At 45.8% G+C, this 7,748-nt stretch overlaps 1 protein-coding gene across 6 annotated transcripts in view; it reads left to right on the top strand.

Annotated features, from left to right (window-relative positions):
- Positions 1–263: 263 nt before the first annotated feature.
- The window catches only part of TJAP1 (tight junction associated protein 1 (peripheral)), a 31,658-nt gene continuing 24,173 nt past the window's right edge, over positions 264–7,748 (top strand). For 3 of the 6 annotated variants that reach the window (XM_011960369.1, XM_011960367.1, XM_011960370.1), the window contains exons 1-2: positions 264–368; positions 827–974. The gene's annotated coding sequence lies outside the window, so the exon portion shown is untranslated. Of the gene's footprint in view, positions 369–826; positions 975–1,400; positions 1,461–7,748 lie in introns of all 6 variants that reach the window. The other 3 variants (XM_011960372.1, XM_011960373.1, XM_011960371.1) reach the window with 2 other exon arrangements.

Raw genomic sequence — 7,748 nt, 5'->3', positions numbered from 1 at the left:
TTCTTTCTTTCTTTCTTTCTTTCTTTCTTTCTTTCTTTCTTTCTTTCTTTCTTTCTTTCTTTCTTTCTTTCTTTCTTTCTTTCTTTCTTCTTTCTTTTCAGCACTAGAGTCTTTCCCCGCTTCCTGCTATTGCCCGGCTCCTCATACGTCCTTCCTTCTGCGGCCAAGCCTCCAATCCCTGCTTTCGAGAGAGCCCCATCTTTCGCCATCACGTAGTGTGCCACTTCCCCAACCCCAGGCCCTGCCCCCATAGCCCCGCCTCCGATGACGCGGGACGCCAAGTGCGTGGGGATTCCCGCGGCCCTGGCCACTACCCGGCCTGCCCCGCGGCAAGATGGCGCCCTGAACGCAGCTGGCAGCGGCGGAAAGTTTGTTGTGGGATTGGAGTAGTCGGGCGGGGAAGCCAGAGTTGGGGGGGATTGCGGGGGCCCTAGTCTGTAGTAGGGGCGAAGTGGGTACTGGCTCCAGGGTTGAAAAGAGGAGATGGAATGGAGTAAGGTCCGAGGCGGAGAGGAAAAAAAGGAGCTGGGGCGGACCGGGGCCCTAGGGTCCAGTGGGAGCCCTAGGGGAGGGAGATTTGGGGTGGGGCAGCCCGAAGTAGGTGTTGTGCGGGTGCTGGAGAAGCAGAGTCACAAGTTGGAGGAGAATTTCTTTAGCTGCGAATAAAGAAGCCTGGAGCGTGGGATAGAGGCCCGACTGTATCTGACCGGCCAGAGGGGAAAGGGATCTTTCTAGTAGAGTGGGATAGTAAGGAAGAGAGATCTGGAGGATGCCGGGCAGATCTGCTAAGGAGGGAACTAAAACCAGTCAAATGACACTCTTCTAGGCTTAGATCAGCGTTTTCACAGCTCCTGTAGCAGCATCTGCCCCAATTTCAGCAGAAGATTCAGGTGCCCCAGGGACTGGAAGAAATTACATTGCCTACTTGGAAAGAAGAAAAAATAGCGACTTGCCCCAGCCCAACCCCAGAGCGGGTAAGGTGGCTTCCAATGACAGGTTTCTGGCTGGCATGCTCCCTGGGAGGAGGATGCATGGGCTTAGAGTGATGCCAAGAATCATTTGGTCTGAGAAGGGCTCTCTTCTATAGAGGTTGTCCTTTGTCTGAGGTCCTTAAGTTAGTGTTTGGCGTAGATTGCAGGCTGACTTTTGAGAGTTGGTGTAGAATTAAGCTTTGTGTGCCTTCATCTATGCAAGCAAACCTGGACAGAGGCCTAGAGACCAGGCTGAAGGATTTTAACACATCCCTGTCACAAGCAGTTTCCTACATGCTCATTGTTTCTGCTTCAATTTCCCCATCACATTTTCACTTTGGAGTCCTGCCTGCAAGTGGAGATTTGTGGGTGACAGATGGTGGGGAGTCATGAGAAAACAAATTCTGATCGCGTTCACTGACCATTTAGGTACTTGCTGTCACCAACTCCTGAATTCATTCTCGCTGCGTGTCTACTTTTGCTCTTTTGGTAAGAAGGGCTCATTAGTGTTCCTCTGGGGATGTGGATTTTGGTGGGGGTATCAGAGGTGAAGGAAAGGCAGGTTGGGATTACGGAGAAAAAATATAGAGCAGTTTCTGGTAAGAGATCAAGCAGACTGATGTAAAGCTCTGGTAATGTTTAGCACCTCACTCCCTGTCCTTGAGATCCCTAATATTTGAGAAGCTGCTTTACAGTTGGACAAGTGTGGTGATGGAAAGAAAGGATCATGGAACTTGCTCTTTTCTTTTCTGGTAGTTTTTTTCTGTCCTCTGTAATCTTCCCATCAGACTACTTTTGAAAAAATCAGTTTCACTAGCCAAACTAAGCATGGCCTGAGAGGTAGTGGATTTGGTATTGGAGAGAAAGGAAGGGGACTGGAGCCAGAGAATACAGTGAATGTGGTCTTCACTTCCTTTGGTGAGTGTTATGCCCTAGCCAGAGTTGGGAGTAGCCTTCTTACTGAAGCCTGCTTCAGGATCAGCATTGCTTCATGGTGGACTGGGAGGTCTGGTTTGATCTAACACTCTTCATTAACTATCTGCTCTCTACTTCCCTCCAACCAAAGGCTTACTCCAGACACAACAACCCAAGTCGCTGTTACTAGGTCAGCTTCAGTACCTTTAGGTATCTGAAGAACTGATGATATGTAGCTGTGACTCCATTTCTGACTGTTGAGAACCTCCTTTTCCTGAGGACAGTTTGTGCCCCCTTAAAAATTATAATTGTGGTCACCCAAGGGTAGTGTGGTGAACACACATAACGGTTAATAGCAGTGACTCTGAGCCTAGCATGGTGGCACATACCTGTAGTCCCAGCTACTTGGGAGACTGAGATGGGAGGAGCATTTGAGGCCAGGAGTTTGAGACTACAGTGCACTATGATGACACCTGTGAATACCCATTGTACTCCAGCCTGGGCAACGTAAGAGATGCAGTCTCCAAGAAACAACAAAAAAAGAAAGCACTGGCCGGGTGCAGTGGCTCACTCCTGTAATTCTAGCATTTTGGGAGTCCGAGGCAGGTGGATCACGGGGTCAAGAGATCGAGACCATCCTGGCCAACAAGGTGAAACCCCATCTCTGCTAAAAATACAAAAATTAGCTGGGTGTGGTGGTGCGCGTCTGTAGTCCCAGCTACTCAGGAGGCTGAGGCAGGAGAATCGCTTGAACCCGGGCGGTGGAGGTTGCAGCGAGCTGAGATTGCACCACTGCACTCCAGCCAGGAGACAGAGCGAGACTCCATCTCCAAAAAAAAGAAAAAAAAAAAAGGCACTGACTGCCATTTGTAGCTCTGTGACCTTTATTAATTGCATAGCTTTATATGCCTCAGTTTTCTCATCAATCAAATGTGGGTAGTAAGAGTATCTATCGCATAGGATTGTTTCGAGGGTAAATTAGTTAATACATTAATATGCTTACTCAGTGCCTGACAGTATGTTTTAGTTATACTAGTCAGATCTCAGCACTGATTTCTGCTTCATGGTTGAACCTGCTGTCTGTATAGCATCTACATTGGTTTGGGCTGCTAGCCTGATGTTAAAGAGATGAAGCAGAGCTTTTGGATAATACAGATTTTTTTGTTGTGAGAATATCCTCATTAGGCTATTTAAAGCGATGTTAAAATGCCAGTGATTTCTTGTTTGAAGCTGTGAGGCTATACAATTATCTTTGCAGTTGAGTAATGATGATAATAATAACAATAATGGTGCTTATTGAGCACATTCTGTGCCTAGGATTGTTGTAAGGGCTTTTCATGTATTAACTGATTTAATTTTTGACTTTTTTTTTTTGAGACGGAGTCTCATTCTTGTCGCCCAGGCTGGAGTACAATGGTGCTCTCCTCACTGCAACCGCCGCCTCCCAGATTGAAGTGATTCTCCTGCCTCAGCCTCCCAGGTAGCTGGGATTACAGGTGCCCACAACCATGTCTGGCTAATTTTTGTATTTTTAGTAGAGATGGGGGTTTCACCGCATTGGTCATGCTGGTGTCGAACTCCTGACCTCAGGCGATCTGCCCACCTCTACCTCCCAAAGTGCTGGGATTACAGGCATGAGCCATCGTGCCTGGCCAATTAATTTAATTTTCATAATCATATGAAGTAGTTAACTTATTATCCCTGTCTTACAGATGAGAAAATGGAGACAGAGTGGTTAAGTAATTTGCTTAAGATCACCCAGCTAGTAAGTGACAGAGCTGGGATTTGAACCTAGGCCATGTAGCTTCAGCAGTTGAGCTTTTTTTTCTTTAGGTTGATATCAAGTTAACTTAAATATGCCTAGTGGTAATTTGTGTCTCTTGTTTGTTTGACTGTATCCTGGTTCATGTTTGTTTGTCAAGATGGTTAAATGTATATCCATATTGTAGTAGAAACTTTTTTGATTATTTAAAAAAATGTTTAGGGGCTGAGTTTTTTATCACAACCCTCTTTCCTCTCAGAACTAGTAACTGGTGCATGGGCTGTGGGGAGGGAGCTTCTGTGCCATGTCAGCCAAATCTGGGCTGTCTTCATGATTCAACTTGGTGATGTGATGCAACTTTGGGCCTGAGTTGAGTGGGCAGACTGACATTAGAATCTACACTGAGCACACCTTAAAGGGGTGTGTGTGTTTATTAATGTAGATATACATATAAGGCTTATTTCTAACTTTGATTACTGACATGAGCAGTTGATTAGCCATAGTAAATATTAGATTCGTAGTCTGGATATAATTTTTTTTAAAAAAGCAAGACATCACCCCCCCCAAAAAAAAACAAAACTTAATGTCTTTCCTGAATAAAATTAATAAAATTTAAAACAATAAATAGTAAAAATAGGAAGTAGCAAACTACACAGAAAAAAAAAAAACAGTGGCATTTTAAATAGCTCCCTCCTGTCAACTAGAGGGGAAAATGGAAAACAAATGTGCTGCCAAAGAAGCCTGTGTTGTTTGAAGAAGGCCCTGGCAGCGGTGCTCAGTCTCTCCCTTTAGCCAGGCAGGAGGCCCAGTGTAGCCTTGAGGCAGAGGTGTGCCCAAGCTTTGATTGACTGGCTTTCCTTTGCCCTGTATTTAAGATTCACTCTCCTCCTCCTCCTGAGTCATGTCCTGTCTATTTAACACACCCTCAGGGCCCGTCTTTTTCTTCAACAAATGACTCTCTACCCTGCCATTAAAGTAGGCGCGTGTCTGTCATCTAATTAGATTTCAGGGGAATTGGGGGCTCAGGACTTGGGCTTTCCCTGGGAACTCTGAGCTGGCCCTCTGATGACCTTTCCTATTTGTTTGGCACATGTGATTTTGAGAAGCAGACAGTATCTGTCAGACGAATTGCTCCCCACTCCATGAACTCGGGAGCCATATATCTTAGGATAGTGTACTTTATCTTGCATTGCGTGGCAGTCAGCGTGCTGAAACGTGTTATCTCTGCAGAGTATACCTTTGTACTTTGGTAGAAGTCCTCAAATTTTCTGGATGCGGGTCACATTTTAGTCAACTATGGAGTTGCAAGGTGAAGGATGATGTATTTTGAGCTGATTCTTCCCTTTTACTGTTTTCTTTGTTGTGTAAATCGATTCTCAGAGTGCCTCTTATTCAGGTATTTATGAAGCCAATCCCTTCACTTCCTTCTCACCACCGTATTTTGAATGCCAACGACCTCTGGGTGAAGGAAACTTCATTTCTCACCTGTATTCAGCCTGTTAAATAGCTCTCTGAACTGACCTCATTCTAGCCTCTAGATCTTTGCGTACACTGGTGCTACTCCTTTGCCTTCCTTTTTGTCCTTCACATCTCAATTTAAATGTCACTTCCTTTAGGATTTCACCCCTGCGCCCTTGAGTGCCCTTCTTCTGTGCTTCTGTCTGATACTTATGCTGTGTCATAAGTGCCTGTTTACTTGTCTGATTCTCATAAGACTAAGTGCCCTGAGAACAGAGACTATGTCTTATTCACTACTGTGTTTGTAGCATTTAGGACAGTGCTGGGCCGTAATGGGTGCCTTTTTTTTTTTTTGAGACGGAGTCTTGCTCTGTTGCCCAGGCTGGAGTGCAGTGGCCGGATCTCAGCTCACTGCAAGCTCTGCCTCCTGGGTTCACGTCATTCTCCTGCCTCAGCCTCCCATGTAGCTGGGACCACAGGTGCCCACCATGCCTGGCTAATTTTTTTTTTGTATTTTTAGTAGAGACGGGGTTTCACCATGTTAGCCAGGATGGTCTTGATCTCCTGACCTCAGGTGATCTGCCCGTCTCGGCCTCCCAAAGTGCTGGGATTACAGGTGTGAGCCACCGCACCCGGCCATAGATACTTTATGATGTTATGGTGCATGTAGAATGAATAAAATGTGGTGAGCAGTCTCATCTCATGCCAATCTTATCTTCTATGGTGCTGTCAAAATTATTTTCCTATACAATAGTCTTCCTGGCTGGGTGTGGTGGTTCACACCTGTAATCCCATCACTTTGGGAGGCTGAGGTGGGTGGATCACAAGGTCAGGAGTTCGAGACCAGCCTGATGAACATGTTGAAACCCTGTCTCTACTAAAAATACAAAAATTAGCCAGGCGTGGTGATGCACACCTGTAATCCCAGCTACTCAGCAGGCTGAGACAGGAGAATCGCTTGAACCCAGGAGGTACAGGTTGCAGTGAGCCAAGATCGCTTAATTGTACTCCAGCCTGGGTGACAGAGCCAGACTCCATTTCAAAAAAAAAAAAAAAAAGTCTTCCCTTAGAAATGCCATGGGTTCTTCCTTACTTAAGTTAAAGCCCACATTGTCTAGCTTGGCATGCCAAAAGGCTCCTTATACTGGTCCAGACCCAGACCATTAGCCTGAGTTGCTGCCACTCCACCTCATCTGTCCTGTGCTTCATTGCTCCCAAATTTCTCACTGCTCCTGAACCTGTCATGGGCATCCATTTACCTTCATCTTCTTTGCCTGTGTACTTCACTCAGTCCGTAATGCTCACCTCTGCCTCTGAAACTGCCTATCCCCTAAGACCCAGCTCCTTTGTCACCTCTAGTGAGAAGCCTCCCCTGCTTTTCTTTCCTCCTCGTGGCCCCCTGCAGCATTTTTTTTGAACCTCTGTTTTGGCACTTACCATGTTGTTTGGTGAGGGCTCTGTTTACTTGTCTGTTTCTTTCACTGGGCTGATCTCCTGTAGACAGGGGACTTTGCAGAGCATGTGGTGGAAAGGAGTTTGTGGGAATGGTAATGAATAGTGTGAAAGAATCTGATTGTGGAGCTAGGCCGACCTGGTTTAAATCCTCATTCTGCCACTCACCACCTGTGCAACTTTAGGCAAGTTCCTTACCCAGTAGGATTCTTGGTCTCATCTTGGTCTCTAAAATGAAGTTGGCTGGGTATAGTAGCTCACTCCTGAAATCCCAGCACTTTGGAAGGCTGAGGCAGGAGGATCTCTTGAGGCCAAGAGTTTGAAGCCAGACTGACTGTGCAACATAATGAGATTCTGTCTCTACAAAAAACATACAAAACTTAGCTGGGTATGGTGGCTTGTGCCTGTGGTCCTAACCCTCAGGAGGAGGCTGAGGTGGGAGGATCACTTGAACCCAGGAGTTTGAGGCTGCAGTGAGCTTTGATTGTACCACTGCACTCCAGAATGGGTGACAGAGCCAGACCCAATCTCTAAAAAAATTAGAAACAAAACAAAATAAAATAAAATAAGGGTGATATCTTTCTTGCAGTTCATAGCAAGTTATGAACTCATAGTTCATAATGAGTTCATAGCTTATAGCATGGTGCCTGGCATATAAAGGACACTTGGGGCTGGGCACGGTGGCTCATGCCTGTCAATCCCAGCACTTTGGGAGGCCAAGGCAGGTGGATCACCTGAGGTCAGGAGTTCGAGACCAGCATGGCCGACATGGTGAAACCCTGTCTCTACTAAAAATACAAAAATTAGCCAGGCGTGGTACTAGGCGCCTATAATCACAGCTACTCGGGAGGCTGAGGCAGGAGAATCACTTGAACCCAGGAGGTGGAGGTTGCAGTGAACTGAGATCATGCCATTGCACTGCAACCTGGGGCACAAGAGCGAGACTTCATCTCAATAGATAAATAAATAAATAAATGACACTTGGTAAATATTTGTTGAATGAATAAATTTCCCATTTTGGAGCTCTGCAAATAGGAAAAGGCTTTGTTCTATTAAATCTAAAATAAACCTTTTGATTTCTGCCTGGTAGCCAGGAGCATTTTGAGGTGGGAGTAAAACTGAATCTCCTTTCTTGTGATGAAGCAGTAAAAAAGATGAGATTAGGAACATCATCAATGAGCAGTCTGTGC

Source organism: Colobus angolensis, unplaced genomic scaffold (assembly GCF_000951035.1).
Source record: "Colobus angolensis palliatus isolate OR3802 unplaced genomic scaffold, Cang.pa_1.0 Scaffold51, whole genome shotgun sequence".
In the NCBI taxonomy this organism is placed as follows: domain Eukaryota; kingdom Metazoa; phylum Chordata; class Mammalia; order Primates; family Cercopithecidae; genus Colobus; species Colobus angolensis.
The sequence above is the reverse complement of the archived record's forward strand: the minus strand, read 5'-3'. Positions and strand labels throughout refer to the sequence as shown.